Below are 16,456 nucleotides of genomic sequence, written 5' to 3'. Positions count from 1 at the left end.
AACCCTATTTTTTCTTTATTGTTGTATTTAACTTATTATATGATAGTCAGACTTAATGTATATTTGAACAATGAAAATATATTTTTACAAGATGCGGGGGAAAGTGCAACAGCTTATTACAGAGCTTAATTTAATATTATTGATTGCTAATAGTTTATGCTAACACCTAACTTTCTTAATTAGATGTATTTAAAACAGTGAACTAAGTGTAACATACTATTCAGAAATACAATCGAAAATAGTTTTGTGGTGTTTGTATGGATGAAACGTTTCTAAAATGTATAACGTAACAAAATTAAAGACGATTCTTTAATCTACTTTACGAGTACAACCCCCTCTCTGCCGGAGTGCTGGCTGTGACGAATTAAACCGGTTTCACAGGTTTCAATCACAGACCATGTGACATGGGAGTCAGGAAACTAACACACAGCGCCACCGGATTTGATAACGCTATAAAAACGCTATAAAATAATGTGACTAGGCACTGAACAAGTTTACAGCACAGTACAATAATAAATGCTGACCATGACTTTAGAAGCATAAATTGCCTTACACTCAATTTAAACACAAGCTGTCTTTAGCCCTCTAAGCTGGTTCATACAGAAATGTAGAGATCCAGGCTCAGAACACACAGCTTCATTAGCGAATACATATGCAGGACAACTAGAGAAGACGTTTTACAGAGGATGGATTTTTAGAAACATCCCATCAGTGACATCACTGAAGTCAACTCCTAGGTACTGTAACTGTCGTGTGGATAGTTTCACAAGAATCAGACAAAGGTTTAAGCATCACTTGTTCTAGATAAAACTGCAAAAAAAAAACAACAACCCATAATGTACTTCTTTGCGGCTCTGTTTGCCCAAATCATATATTCACAACTTCAAATTTAGAAAATAATATTACGTACCCAAAATCCGCAATATGGAAACAGAACCTGTGTAATTGTTGATAGATGATGTACTCGTAACATTTTTACAAGACGAACTACAACATTTAAAAAATGACTTGTATGTACTTGATATCTCTAATCAATACACGGCGACATTGTTAAAGCAGAGTCCCAGTAAAACGAAACTAAAGCGCCCTGCGCATACCGTTTCGCGCTTCTTATTAGTTGCTCAAAAGTAATTTGACCGTATGAAATGCATAATATAAACCTAGAAACATATACGTGAGCAGTATTTACGTACTGTAGTATCGGTGTTAAGACATACCTCTCAAATACTGTAAATCAAGTTAAAAATATCTCAAGACCGATTCTGGTCATAATGAAACCATGTTTCGTGTATGTTTTCTTTAAAGTACCGAGACCAGCCATATACTGTATGTTTATGTTCCAAAATTAATATAGTTTATGGCCTTCACACGCGTTGCAGTATGCTCCTATTCTTTTTATGCTCAGCTACTAAGATTTCCCTTCAGTGGTAAAATTAGATATGAATATTCAATACTTAAACGGGCACAGTTAAGACATTAAATATACATATACATACTGTATACAGTACAGTTTTCATACAGTAATATGTTTATGTTCCTAAATCAATCTCTTTTATGAGCATGTGAAAGGCATGGTGAATCGATTATCAAAAATTACTGTACTTTGCATGATTGGAAACAAATGCGTGATTGCGAAATGCTGTGGTGTTACTTTTACAAAGACAGTCAATGAAAAAAAGAATGTTGACCAGGGCAATACTTTGAGTTTACACTTACAGCTTGTCCAAGGTCATTCATTATTAATACTATTAGTAATATCTTCGTTAAAGACTTTGATGGCCACAGCTCAAACATGAGAGGTTGAGCTTTATTAGCTCCACCTTGCCGAAATTCTGGATACTATTATTTTGCTTGTCATATTATAGGAGAATTTACGGTAACTAGCTGTATTTACCGGTAACTCGTGGTATTTACCGGTAACTTGCGGTAGACTGCGTACAGCGTACCGGAAAATAATGCGGTATCGCCCACGCATTTTGAATGGCAGCATCTGTATGTCCCCCAGCTCTGAGCCCATTGGGCCTGCTGGTGTGACCAGAGTTGCAGCGTCGCCATGCTGGTGGGGGTCAGTTCGGCTTTTCTGTTGGAATGAACAGGGGGGTTACATGATGGTGCTGTCTGTGGTCTGGCTGTCCTGCTGGTCTGGATGAGGGGTGCGTAGTGTGGTGCAGGTTCTTGTCCCATCCTGCTCTTGGTCCAGGTTGGAGGGTTGCACCGATTCTGAGTCTTGTTAGCTGGTATGGATGGGTTTGGGGGTGTTGATACCAGAGTGGTCCAGGGGGGGTGCAGGTGTCTCGGGGCATTCTTGTTTTTCTGTGAGTTCAGGTTGATTCTGTTGGTTTTGCCACGAATCTCCCTTACGCAGGCAAGCGCTCCCGCATTCCTACGAGCTCTCCCCGTACCAAACGTGCACGCGTCAATCAGTCCTCTGCTTAAACCCTCATCTGCCCCCCGGTCATTGCTCACGATTGAGATTCTCTCCAGGAGCTTACGTACTAACTACACCTTTGCCTTACTACGACTTCTCCCCTGGACCTCGACCCCGCTTTTCCGACTACCGCTTTAGCCACTCGATTTTGTACCTTCGCCTGTTTTAAGCTGTCTCGGATCCTGACCCCAGCCTGTCTCTTCGTTTACGCCTCTGCCTTCTGAATCCACACCGACGCAACTTCTACGCCTTCCCGGACTCCGACCCCTGCCAGTCCCTCGACTACACTTTCGCCTGTCGATTCTGTGCCTACGCCTGTGCTACGTGTGGAAGGACAGTGACTATGCGTGGGAAAGGTTTCTGTTCGCACCTAAGACCACTGTCTTAGGTGCAAACTAAAGCCTGTGATTCCTCACACCCATTCAACCAGAGAAAATTGAAACAGATTGTAGGATGCCAAATGGCACCCCCCTGTCCTGTTTGTTTGACTTCTGACACTGCCCCTTTCCCTGTATGTTCCTTTGATATGTTTAAGTATTGCCTACTTTTAATGTATAAAAAAGGAAAGTATAACTTCAGTCCAGTGAACATGTCTTGAGTGCTAGGGGAAACCCTTTCTCTGTGATATGCTCCCCTTCAGCTGATTGTATTAAAGATCTCTGTTGACAATCTCCCAACCTGAGTGAAGACTGAGTTTTCTTCGACATACGCCTTCCCGGACTCAGACCCCTGCCTGTTTACTCCGACTACGCCTGCGTCTCGCGCCAACCCTACCAAGGGCACCGCATTGGATCCCTATCCTCAGCAGTCAGCCCCTGCGTGACAGGTTCTGAGTGTCTTGGTTACATCCGTTTGTGTGTATAGATGAAAAAGGTATTGAAGAGCACCCTGACACCCCCCACCCATCTCGGTGGAAGTTGCCATGTTCAAAAAATCCTAAAAAGATAATTAAAGTTTCACACAACAAAGCATGACTGTGAAAGGTCAGGAGGCCTGCCTAATGGTGGTGCTGGCCCCACTAGCACCTCTTCCAGCAGCAACCTTAGTTTTTCCCAGGAGGTCTCCCATCCAGGTACTGACCAGGCTCACACCTGCTTCAGTACTGAAGGCTGCTGATTATGGCCAGCAGCCATATCACCCTGCAACTCACAACTGGCAACCCACTGAAGCTAAGCAGGTGTGAGCCTGGTCAGTACCTGGATGGTAGACCTCCTGGGAAAAACTAAGGTTCCTGCGGGAAGAGGTGCTAGTGGGGCCAGCAGGGGGTGCTCACCCTGCGGTCCATGTGGGTCCTAATGCCCCCAGTATAGTGACGGGGACACTATACTGTAAACAGGCGCCTTCCTTCGAATGAGATGTAAAACTGAGGTCCTGACTCTCTGTGGTCATTAAAAATCCCATGGCGTTTCTTGAAAAGAGTAGGGGTGTAACCCTGGCGTCCTGGCCAAATTTCCCCATTGGCCCTTACCAATCATGGCCTCCTAATAATCCCCCTCTTTGAATTGGCTACAATCCCTCCTCCTCACTGATAGTGGTGAGTGTTCTGGCGCACTATGGCTTCTGTTGGATCATCCAGGTGGATGCTGCACATTGGTGGTGGTGGAGGGGAGTCCCCATTACCTGTAAAGCGCTTTGAGTGGAGTGTCCAGAAAAGCGCTATATAAGTGTAAGCAATTATTATTATTATTATTAATGAGCACAACACTTGATTACAGTAAAAAAATCATTAAAAAATAAAGAAATGTTCCACATCTCAAAGCAAGGTTGTATAAGGTTAGGGGAGCTGTCTGATGTGCAAAACACCTGGTTGCAGCACTGTGGCTGTTGTGCTTGAAGAGCTATTGACTCGTGAATAGCACCCTCCTATCACCATGTACCGCCTGTCTAATGGTGCCATATTGAAAACATCATAAAAAAATAAAGAAAAGGGACACAGCCACAGCAAGATTGTATAAGGTTAGGGGGCCTGTCTGGTGTGTAAAACACCTGGTTGCAGCACTGTGGCTGTTGTGCTTGAAGAGCTATTGACTCGTGAATACCACCCCCCTATCCCCATGTACCGGCTGTCTAATGGTGTCATATTGAAAAAATCATTACAAAATAAATAAAGGGGCCGCAGCCACAGCAAGGTTGGATAAGGTTAGGGGGCCTGTCTGGTGTGTAAAACATATGGTTTCAGCAGTGTGGCTGTTGTATTTGAATTACTATTGAGCCATGAAGAAGACCCACCTATCCCAATGTATTACCTGTAGTGTTACCTTCAGAAAATCATTAAAAAATAAAGAAAGGGGTCACAGCCACAGCAAGGTTGTATGAGGTTAGGGACCTGTCTGGTGTGTAAAACATATGGTTTCAGCAGCTGTTGTATTTGAATTGCTATTGTAGCGGCAATGCTTGTTAATAAGACAGAATTAAGCGTTGGTATGCTGTCCTAAAGGAGGCCCCATCTTACCCTCCATCTCTGTGGTGCAGCCACAGAGAAAGTATTTATGCAGGCTGATTTAAGATGTTTTCTTTTGATAAGGAACAAGCTCCCAGACGGGGATGCACTTAGCTAAGCCTGGCTATCATGATCAATGGTCATCCATTGGCGCCTATCAGTCTAGGGAGTGCCGAATGGACATCTGGACTGCATTCCTAAGTGTCAAGAGTAAGTGAATTATATCTCATCTTGACCAACCAATCAGGGACTGGCAGGGCGTGGTAATACCATGTGGGTCTCCAATGCCCGCCAAACTCTCAACCAATCAGCACACATCTGGGTCTTGGTCAAAAAGGGAGCGCAAGCTCAGATCGGGGCTCTCCTTGGCCATTTTCGCGCATCCTCAGAGACAATCACGTGACAACTGCTGTTGTCTGCAAAAGGACTTGGACTTTGTTCTAAGCGCGAGGCCGAGGATCCCGTACGTACTCAAAATTCTACCAACGTGAATGCTCCGCTTGATCAACGGCAGCCTACAGTTGGACCCTCGTCGACAACCTGAATAGCTTATTCAGAAGCAGCGCTGGACCGGGAACGAACCAGCTTCTTCCCGGGCAAAAGAGTGACTTGTGAGGACTCGCGGTCACACTCTGTGCATAGAGACTTTCTACTAGCCAGCCGGACTCCTTGTAGATCCCCTCGGAGCAACGACTGCCCTGCGCGCCGCAGTCAGATTTCTCCGCCCGTCCTACTCCGAGCTGCACCTTGACTGGTTGGCCGGTAGCCAGAGGACGCCGGGACAACGCCCATTGGACAACCGCTGGAACAGAGGCTGCAACAGAGCCTGTCAGCTGGATTGGTGTTCGTGCCGGGAGATTCCAAATCCATACACAGTGGATAAGTAAACCCCATGTTCTACATTGCGTCTCGAGAATTCAATTGTACCTCAACACAAGTTGTTATCAATTTAATTCATGAGTAATGTATTTACTTCCGAGTTTAGAGTAACAGTGGGTAATAACACTGGTTAGCGATTTGGTAACCGAACGATATATATTGACATATATTCTCTGTTGTGTATCTCTTTGTGTTTGCATCTCTTCGAGATTATATACCTTGTATATTGGATAACCCTCACAGTAAGGTCTGCCGCTCGTATCCAGGCAGACTAGTATATCTTTGGTGCACAATTTATATTAATAAATGTATCTCGTGTATTGAACCCGTGTGTGTGCGTTGTTAGTTGTTCTGACGATTGATTTTCTAAAAGCTACAACGAACAACCTCGTGATTACTGTTACAATTAATAATTGTCTCAGTAAACCCATCAAACCACTACACTATTGAGCTATGAAGAAGACCCACCTGTCCCAGTGTATTACCTGTAGTGTTACTTTCAGAAAATCATAAAAAAATAAAGAAAGAGGCCACAGCCACAGCAAGGTTGTATGAGGTTAGGGGCCCTGTCTGGTGTGTAAAACATATGGTTTCAGCAGTGTGGCTGTTGTATTTGAATTACTATTGAGCCATGAATAAGACCCACCTATCCCAGTGTATACCTGTAGTGTTATCTTCAGAAAATCATAAAAAATAAAGGTTCCACAACCCAAAACAAAGCTGGGAAAAGTCAGAAGACCTGCTTAGTGTGCAAAACACTTACTTGCAGCATTGTGGGTGCTGTGATTTAAATGCTATTGGTTTGTGAACAGAATACCCCTATCCCAGTGCATTGTGCCATATTAAATAAAAGCAAGAGAAAAAGAGATTCAGAACGCAAAGCTGTGTCAGTGTTCTGTGTAAAAAATCAGTTTGAACATCATGGGAGCTGTTTTTAATAAGCTGCTGAGTAAAGAATATTTTAATCTTCCTGCTGTCAGTAGTTTTGTCAATATAGTTGACCCTTACCTGAATGAAAACAGGGCGTAAAGGAAGGGTTTCAGAAATCAAACAAAGCTTTATTTCTGTGCTTACAGTCTGGGTAATTGGAGACTGCGCTGTTCTGCTTCCTATGGTCATAGGTGGGTTATTCGCACGAAGCCGTATTGAACAGTATTTCTCGCGTTGTGAACGTCTGTTCACAGCGGTCCTCCGGGTTCCAGTAAGTGCGTAATTACGCATCGATGAAAAACCGGAGGTTTAAAAAAAGATAATTAGCCCACTGATAGTTTGATGTAGAGGCTGTGGAAATATCCACAAGTCTTGGTCTTTAAAATGGATTTGGTTTGACGGCGTTCTGTGCTTCCATTGGGAAGATATGGACAAAAGAATATTCGTGCTCGGTCAAAAAAATGTCATAAAAACGAAAAAGTAAAGGCTGAGAAAGCATTCACAATGTATTTTATACACAAAGGAAGTATTCTCGCAACTCTAAGAGGTTTCGTGGTTTAATTTTTTTTAATTGTTGAATCATATTTAAATGTTAAACAACTGAAGAGCATCTTGCTGTAGACCAGGATGGCCGAGTGGTTAAGGCGTTGGACTTAAGATTCAATGGACAAATGTCCACGTGGGTTCAATCCCCACTCCTGGTAGTGTTGTAATAAGCTTTAAGTGACAGAACACTCTATTTAAATATGAATTTACTAAATTTCATTTCAGTTCTCTTCACTCCCACTCCCTGGCATAACTGAGCTCTCACTATCGCATACTGAAGGCTTTACATGCATTAGCTGTGATACAGCTCCCAATAAAGACAGAATCAAACAGTTTGTTCTATTTCTCATGTTGAGCCTCTTCTTGATCCAAATGAAATGGATCATTTAATATGATGCCTCGAGAAAAAAAAAGGAGTGAATTTCCGCCTATAATGATTGACGCCCCATCAAACATTTTGTAACATCCCCGGAAGATTATACAGTAGAATCCTGGTTTGTGGCTTAAATTCAAGGTAAACAAGACTAAGGAAACGAGTTGGAAACTTGATGTCGAACTGGAATTTAAGTACCCAGAATATTTCACTACATTGGGCAATATGTGCCAGAGAGGAGCACTTTAAATCCCTTCGATAGCTCAGTTGATAGCGCGGCTGACTGTATTAGAAACAGTTAGGAATCCTTAAGTCACTGTTTTGACTCCAGCTCGAAGAAAGGTGCTTTTGTGAACTTTAATCAAATAGTTAAAATAGCGAATCTTTTTCACTCAGACGTTGATCTAAAGCTCAATAAACGATGAAGCAGAGGCTCTTGTTCCGAATTCAGCTAACATCTGGTTGTCTTGTTTTGGCCAAGATCTGATCTTTGAATTAAGGGACTACGCTGTCTGATTTGTAATTCAAAAGTAGATACAAATGTCACTGTTTTCAAAGGATAGGTACTTAATTGGCTTTATGATTTGGTATTGATTTTGTATCATTATATTATTACGTTTGTGCTTTCTGTGTTTTTTATCGTATTGTGAACTTATTTTTTAAACAAATGCTAACAAAGGCAAACACAGCACAAATCTGTTTATACCAGCGGTGAATTGTACATTTTTATTAAGTACAATCTACTGTATTTTTAGAAAAAAATGGCATACTGTGCACAATATGTTGCAGAAACACAACCTGATATTTTCATAATTATTATTTTAATCATTTGACAAGTATGAGGTCCCGGATCCAAATCTTCAGTTCTGATTTTTTTAAAGTGATATCTTCTCTTCCTCTCGTGGAAATCACAAGATGTGAGCAAATGTTTTTTGTTCTTTTTTTTTCACGTTGCTATCCAAAGAGCCTCAGACGCACAGTCTGACAGTAACCAAAACAGAATGGATTCTGCTGGGAGCCGGACTGAGCTCATTCTCACTCCCTGTGCTGAAAACAGCATTATCTCTTCCCCAAACATCGTCTACAGCTGCTAGATATTGCTCTGCGTCCTACTGCTCCAGCAATTCCTTTGACCAAAGACAGATCACTTGTGCGCTTTTAAACTTCTTGCCACTACAGGCTCTTTGATGACTCATGCTGACTGTCCTGTGAATCCAAAAGAAAATGTTAAAGCTGATACATTTTCGATTGTAATTTGCATCTAACTACAACGTCCCTGGAAAAGAGATTTTATTCCTTGCGTGCAATCGCTATCTTTTACTTTACGTATGGTAGTGGAAATAGTTTTAAAAATGCTTTCTAAAGAAGATTGTATTGGCAGGACCTGCCTTTAACGCTCAGTAGCGATTACGCTGTTGATATAGATGGAGAAGAAATGTAAGATGAATTGATGATCTAAGCTAAAATATCCCTAATACGCCTCCTGTAACAGTGTTTGTATTCATAGCAAGTAATATTTTTTTTCAAACCCGAACGTTGCTTTTGCATTAAGTGTTATGTAACCATTAGCGGTTTTGGTAGCTTCTGAAGAGCGCACTTTTCCAAACTGAAGCCTATAAGAACATTATTCAAGATGCACCATGGCCCAGAACGTGCATCGGGACAAGGATTAACATCAATTGAAAGTACTCCCAAATAAAAGACTTGACGGAAAAATTGAAAGAGTAGGCAAGTATTAAAAAAACACCATAACTTCAGGGCTTCCAATCTCTTTCCAGGTTCAGGCTTTGTAAAATGACATGATTAATGGAGTCATGCCGCGGTTGTGAGTTCAAACCTCACCTGGAGCAGCCCAGTTTTCTGTCTTGACAGGTAAACAGTGTTTTGTGTTATTTGCTAAATGGAGAGAGGATTCTGTGTTAATTGGGCTCCTCCTGGGAGAGGTCAAGATGAGAAGTTCACGAGGCTGGTGGTAAATATCCTGTCCAGGAATATCGAGGCTGTAGGGGGTCAGATCTATAGATGTAGTAAACACATCAGTGGAGACGGTGTGTCTGCTCTCTGTGAGAGAGCCGGGCGGAAAGAATAATCTGTGGTCGGGGAAGAAGAGACCCTCGTTGGAAGAGCGGCGCTCCACACAGGAGAGAATGAAAAAAAATATTTTTCAGGGACGCTGATTGTTCTCTTTGGTGGAATTAAAAGCGCGTGAGGCGAGCGACCTCGTGGCGCAACGGTAGCGCGTCTGACTACAGATCAGAAAGTTGCATGTTCAAATCATGTCGAGGTCAGCTGATGAGTTTGCAGGTGCTGCTGGTGCCGAACACGGAAATTATGAATTGAACGAAGTAACAGCACAGTGCAGAACACCCAGTCAGGAGCTTATTCAGCAAATGAACATGACAAGAGAAAAGGCACACTGCACATCCGTGAAACATCACATCTGGCTTTAGAGACAGTGACAACAGAAAATGGAAGTTTCAGACTGCTTTTCTTGTTACAGGTTCAAGCAAACCTGAAAGTTAGGGAGTGTTTGGTCACTTTTGTATGAAAAAGTGTCTGAAGCCTGTAATTATAATTTGTCCTTTTTTAATTGTGGTTGAAATCCACTCCCATGTACCAAGTCCTACAGTATATTCATGTTTGCTTAAATGACTAACGCTATTGGACATTAGCTGGTGTTTTTTGTAACGATTTGCTATTCCATGCAGGAAAGAAAGGAAACCAGACCCAACGTTTGCTTTCAGGTGCGGTCTATTTACATAACGGACATCTATTTCTGAGGAGCCTGATTTAAATCACACAACCCCGGTAGAAGTCGAATCGACAATCTAATAAACCGAAATCAGACGCGTTATCCATTAAACCACTAGTCCGTCACGTAAATGAATTGCACCATGGTGAGTTCAGCGCCACTACTAGTAATACCCCACCCCATCTTAAATTTCTATGTGAGAAACGTGTTTTCCAAATTTTTATCAGTTTTTAAAAATCATCACTTTTAAGCAGACAAAGCCTTTATGTGTCGCTCTGAATTTCTAATTGATTTATAATTAAAAGAAAATAGCGTTTTGTTCCACAACGGCGTGAAATTATCTCTAGTAGTAAAGCAGACCTTGCTAGGTGAGCATTTGCTCCGGTAAATTAGGTCACTTTTCATGTTAACTCACTTCTTCTAAACACAACATTTCCTGGTGCACGTTTTCTCCATGAAAAAAGACATTTTCCCTTACATGATTACTCGTTTTTTTTTTCATCAAAGAGTACAGAAAGAAGAAAGAAAGAAAGGAAAAGTGTCGTAAATGAACTCTGTCGCCCGTGGGAGATGTCAAGCGCATTGGACGTGAAAAGTGCCCGATAAAAGCCATTTCTGTACGTTTCTCTTAGTGTCAGGGCCCCTATTGAATGTAAAGGAGGCAACATGCTCAGCCAGCCGACAGTGCTTACTGAACACAGGTGTCTCAGAGCGGTGTGTCCAACCAGCAGTAAAAGAAGAGAATTCTGCCGGCGCCGTGGCTTAGTTGGTTAAAGCACCTGTCTAGATAACGGGAAATCCTGGCTCCAAATCCCAGCAGTCCATCGCCTGTGTTGCAATGGACACCCTGTAGATCATCAAAAAAAATATTGAGCTCCTTAGTAATGAAACTGCCGGATAAAAGCCATTTCACATCCTTTCTCAACTTGCTCAGCGAGCAGGCTCACCGCACACCGAACAAAGATGTGACAGAGTGGTGTGTCCACCTGGCTGTAAAAGGGAAGTATTTCGCCGGCGTTGTGGCTTAGTTAGTTAAAGCGCCTGTCTAGTAAACAGAAGATCGTAGGTTCAAAACCCAGCGGTGCCTTTCTTCCTGTTTTCTCGCACCGCTTATTGTTATAGACAACATGCTTCTGCATTAAGTTTAATGGAGGTGTTCATTTAGTTTTTGGCACAACTTGTTTTTTTTTTTTTGCTTTAGCCAAAAATCTGTGAATGTAGAAAAAATACAAAAAATGTCAGTTTCTATGGCACACTCAGTCAGGGTGTTCTTCAGTTAAACACAACGTTGGTAGATCAAACGCACCCAGAGACACACTTCGAATGAATCCGATCTAAACATTATCTTCTCTAAATGTGATTGAGTTTCTTGCCACATCCTTAGCCATCTTGATGTTTGCAGAGATTTTCAACTTTTGACACCAGTCAAACTACAAGTAAATAGTGGAGTACCTAAGTCAATATCACCGGGAATGTGAATATAAATGTAAACATCAATATTTCTGCTGTCTCCTGAGAAACACAAGTATAGAGTCAAAGCACAATAAATAATGCTAAACAGTTATTCAGTTAACACCCAGATGTGACAAAACACATTTAATACTTACATCCCCTTTAAATATGTATTTCCTTAATATCAGTTCTCTTCCCTCCCCAGGATACCTGCAAATTCACTACAGCATATTAAAAGCTGTGTGTCAGTCTTACATGTGTTCTGAGGAGTATAAAGCGACACCTTTCGTCAAACTTTTGACAGGTACCACGCCCCCTTTTCCAGCCAATGGGAGTCAGTGGTGGTTGGCTGTCCCGCCCCCTTGCCAGCCAATGGCGTGTTGTTATTTGTGCATGTCCCGCCCCCTCAGGAGCCAATGGTGTGTTGTTAAGGGTCGGAACTCCCGCCTTCCCCCCCGGCCAGTCGGTCCGGAGCCGCGGCAGGGTTGTAAGCACACACACACTGACTGCGTAAAGTCTCACGGAAAGAACTCGCAGGACAAACACCATGTGAAATGTGAACCGCTTTATTTCAACAGTAGGTGTTTCAAACACTGAAACAACGCAGCACACATGCGTTACCGGCTCCTGTTTGCATTCAACAATTAAATGTTGGTGCGGAAAATTAGTTCGGTACACGTAACCACCACCCCAACATTGCTGAGAAACATTGAGGCATCTGAAAAAGCATTCATAACCCCCTTCCGCTCCCCATGTCTAAAGCCATGCGAACCACACTGGGCGATCTGATCTAGCAGAGCAAAAACATTTGCCTGCGTAATCAGCGGGATGGTGTTACCACAGGTTCTGTGCAAAACACACTGTATTTTGGAATACACACTATAGGCTTCCCCTACACCCCAGGCTTCCATTTCTGATCTGAAAACATCAGATCTGCAATAAGATGCAATAAACTACTGCTTTCACAATCTGGGGCATAACATCGGGCTCATTAGGGACATCGTTAGCTAAACCTGGTTGGGCATCAGCTTTATTAACATTTGGCCGAACACACAAGCATAGACACGAAACATTCAGTTGTGCCGGTAGGCTGAAGATTGACCCGTCCACATCCTCTTTATTCTATTAAAGGAAAAAGAAAAGAAAGGCTTAAAAAACTTTTGAGCTAAGGTTTTTCGTTAATATTTACCATTTGTAGCGTGGTATCATCACTAGCACCCGGCAGTTCTTCAACATCTGGTACCCCAGCTGAACTCACACCCCCGCCGCTGTCACAGGGTGCAGAGGGTGGGGTCGGGTTTTGCTAAAAAGAAGACCAAGTATTAAAATGACATACGCTAAGCACCGATACAACAATTCCACGATCAGAAAAAAATATTTTAGCCGCCTACCTCTTCACTTTGTAGAGTAGCAGACCCCGTTGTTTCTCCACACAAAGAAGCCATCTCCGCAGCTCCTAACAAGGGGAGGTGTCTGACAGCTCCAAGGACGTGCTGCGACCCTGTCAGTCCGGAGCGTCCCCCCTTGTTTTATCGAGAGCGAAAAGTATTCACATATCAGTTTATAAGTTTTAAACTTTAAAAGTATTAACACACAACGCAAACACAAATGATGTGTTTGCCCAGAAAAGAAATTTTAAACACGCGGGTTTGGTCTTAAAGTTTTTAAAATAATGTAATAAGACACAGTTTATTTTTAATAACACATTCGCGACAGCTTTTTCGAAAGTTTGAGATAAATTTCCATACATCGCAAGTGTAAAAGTCTTTAAGGTATTAATAGGCAACAAATGATGGGGTGTTGTTCTTCATACTTTAACGGATTGGTCTTAAAGTTTTAAAATCACGTATTAGAGATAATTTGTGATGTTTTGGAGACGTGCGGTGTGTGTGTGGGGGGGTTAGTTAAAGTGGCTTATGTACATCGAACACACAGAGCCCGTTAAAATCCAACACGCGTTAACCACGGCCAGTGAGTTCAAGGTTGGCCCATATTTTCTGGATGGTTATGCTGTAATTGACGGAGTGCCGACAGCCTTTGAGTTCAACGGTTGCTTTTTTCATGGTTGTAGCGTTTGTTATTGTGAAAACGATTTTAATCCGCTGACAAACACTACTTTTGGCTGGTTGTACAGAAAGACGATGGTTAAAATTAATTTTCTCAAAATTTAACGTGCATGTTTTGTGGGAGCACGAGTTCAGGGTAAATTTCTAACAGCTGCTCAGTTACCAGAGCCTCTGCAACCGCGCGAGTCGCTTTTTGGGGGGGAGAACAAATGAGATTTGTTTGCATTACACAGCGCAGCCCGGTGAAAAAATTCATTACTATGATTTCACCAGTCTGTTTCCGTTTGTGAACAAAACTAAAAAATACCCACTGGGGCACCCCCGAATAATTTATAATAACTTTGGAGATTTAAAACGGTATTTCGGTTTAGCGAAGGTGAAAGTTTACCCACCCAGACGTTTATACTTTCCAGTTCTTCTAACCAAAATTGACAAAAAACTGTTTTTCACACTGTGTCGTACGTGTGCTGAAACAAAACAGACCACCCCCTGTGAGCACGGTGATGAAGATCGCGCCTTGACTGGTGTCTGGTGCACCCCTGAATTACAGATGGCCTTAGATCTGGGGTATTGAGTGTGTAAAATTTACAAAATTTGGCATTTCGAAAAGGCCTCACACGATCTTTTTACCGACTACATCAAACTGCATCTGAAAGGGAAACAGGAAGCTTTGGGGTTTCCAGAGGGGTGTACAGATGTCGCGAAACAACAAAGATATATCAGCGAATATTATGAAAAAGAGGGTGTCCGGCTGGACCCCGGCAACATTAAAAAGAATCCGGCCAAAAGACAGCTTTCAAAAATTGCCTTGAACAGTTTGTGGGGGAAGTATGGACAAAGAGACAATTTACCACAGACCACCATTGTGAGAAACCCCGATGAATTGTTCAGGTACTTATTTACGCCATATCATGAGGTGTCAGCCTGCGAGTTTATCAATGAAAACACAGCCTGTGTTACGTGGAAACACTAAACACCACTATACAGGCCATTCAAACACTAACATTTTCATCGCTAGCTTTACAACCGCCTATGCCCGCTTGGAGTTATACAATCTGCTAAATGCTTTGCAAGGCTGCTGTCTGTACCACGACACAGATTCCGTTATCTTTGTGAGCCGGGAGGGTGAGTGGAATCCGGAACTGGGTGACTACTTGGGTGAGCTGACCAGCGAGATCGCTGCTGGACAACACATCACCGAGTTTGTATCAACAGGACCCAAGTCGTACGGGTACAAACTGTCTGGAGGGAAAGCCTGTTTAAAGGTAAAAGGCATTACGCTCTATGTGAACAATTGTGAAAAAGTTAACTTTAAGAGTCTGCGGGACTTGGTTTTTGACTATGGCGTTAACCCTTATGCAGAGTGCCGGGAATTTAAACACATTTCTATTCAACAGCCGATGATCGTGCGTGTTAAAAAGGATTGGCGCATTGAGACCCGGACCTTAAAGAAAACCCAGAAGGTGGTGTACGACAAGCGGGTGCTGCAAGAAAATTTGACATCGTTGCCCTACGGATATTAACACGATGGATGTCAGGTTAAAACACCCTTTTTCATGCTTTTTGTCCGGACCCTCGAATTGCGGTAAAAGTTATTTTATAAAACAGCTCTTGGAGAACGGTGATACCGTTATGACTCTTAAACCCGAAAACACAGTCTGGTGTTACAGCTGCTGGCAACCTCTATACGCTGAGTTGCTTGTGAAATTTCCATACATTCAGTTTATAGAAGGACTACCGACGTCGTTTTCCGACGACCAGCTACTGCCGCCGGGTAGAGTAAATTTGATTGTAGTTGATGATTTGATGGAGTCTGATGGAGATAGAAAAAGCTTTTACCAAATACGTACACCACCGAAACCTCAGCATCATGTATATCGTCCAAAATGTGTTTTGTCAAGGCTGGAAAAGTAGAACCATCGCGTTAAATACAAAGTACATGGTGCTGTTTAAAAACCCTAGAGATAAACTACAGATTACAACCCTGTCCCGGCAGATGTACCCCGGTAAAGCCAAATTTTTTTTGGAAGCGTTCGATGACGCTACTAAAAAACCTTTCGGTTACTTGTTGGTGGATTTAAGTGCCGACACCCCAGATGACTATCGCTTGCGAACAGGTCTTTTCCCCCCAGATGTACCCATGGCTTATGTATTTAAAAAATCTAAAAGTCGGTGATCTCGCAACCACAGACTCAGTCCAAAAAACACGTTCGGGGCGTCATCATGTCTTCACGCGTTCGGAGAAACCTGACTCTCTTACATTTTCTGGTAAAAGCCGCCCCCAAGCAGTGGAAAGCTATTCTCTGCAGGGCTACAAATGATCTTGTACAGGCCATAGCTGAAATCGCCTTGAATACCTTGAAAGGGAACATACCGTTATCTGCTAAGCAGTTTGGGACCCTGAAGAGAAAGCGTAAGCTTATAAAGACTTTGAGTCGAAAGGGTCTTTCTCTTAAAAGAAAGAGACTCTTGGTGAACCAGTCCGGCGGTTTTATCGGGACCCTGTTGAGTATTGCAGTACCATTGATTACGGGGCTTCTACAACGTCAATATTGGAGCACGCTGAAAAAATGTACCTGGTACCTCAGAA

At 42.6% G+C, this 16,456-nt stretch overlaps 2 non-coding genes across 2 annotated transcripts; both read left to right on the top strand.

Moving 5' to 3' along the window:
* Positions 1-7,298: 7,298 nt before the first annotated feature.
* trnal-uaa (transfer RNA leucine (anticodon UAA)) lies at positions 7,299-7,381 on the top strand. Its single transcript has one exon. It is a non-coding gene; the product is annotated as a tRNA-Leu (tRNA).
* Positions 7,382-9,812: 2,431 nt separating this feature from the next.
* Positions 9,813-9,884, top strand: trnac-aca (transfer RNA cysteine (anticodon ACA)). Its single transcript has one exon. It is a non-coding gene; the product is annotated as a tRNA-Cys (tRNA).
* The last annotated feature ends 6,572 nt before the right edge of the window (positions 9,885-16,456 follow it).

This window comes from Lepisosteus oculatus, chromosome 14, assembly GCF_040954835.1.
Source record: "Lepisosteus oculatus isolate fLepOcu1 chromosome 14, fLepOcu1.hap2, whole genome shotgun sequence".
NCBI classification, from domain to species: domain Eukaryota; kingdom Metazoa; phylum Chordata; class Actinopteri; order Semionotiformes; family Lepisosteidae; genus Lepisosteus; species Lepisosteus oculatus.
The sequence above is the reverse complement of the archived record's forward strand: the minus strand, read 5'-3'. Positions and strand labels throughout refer to the sequence as shown.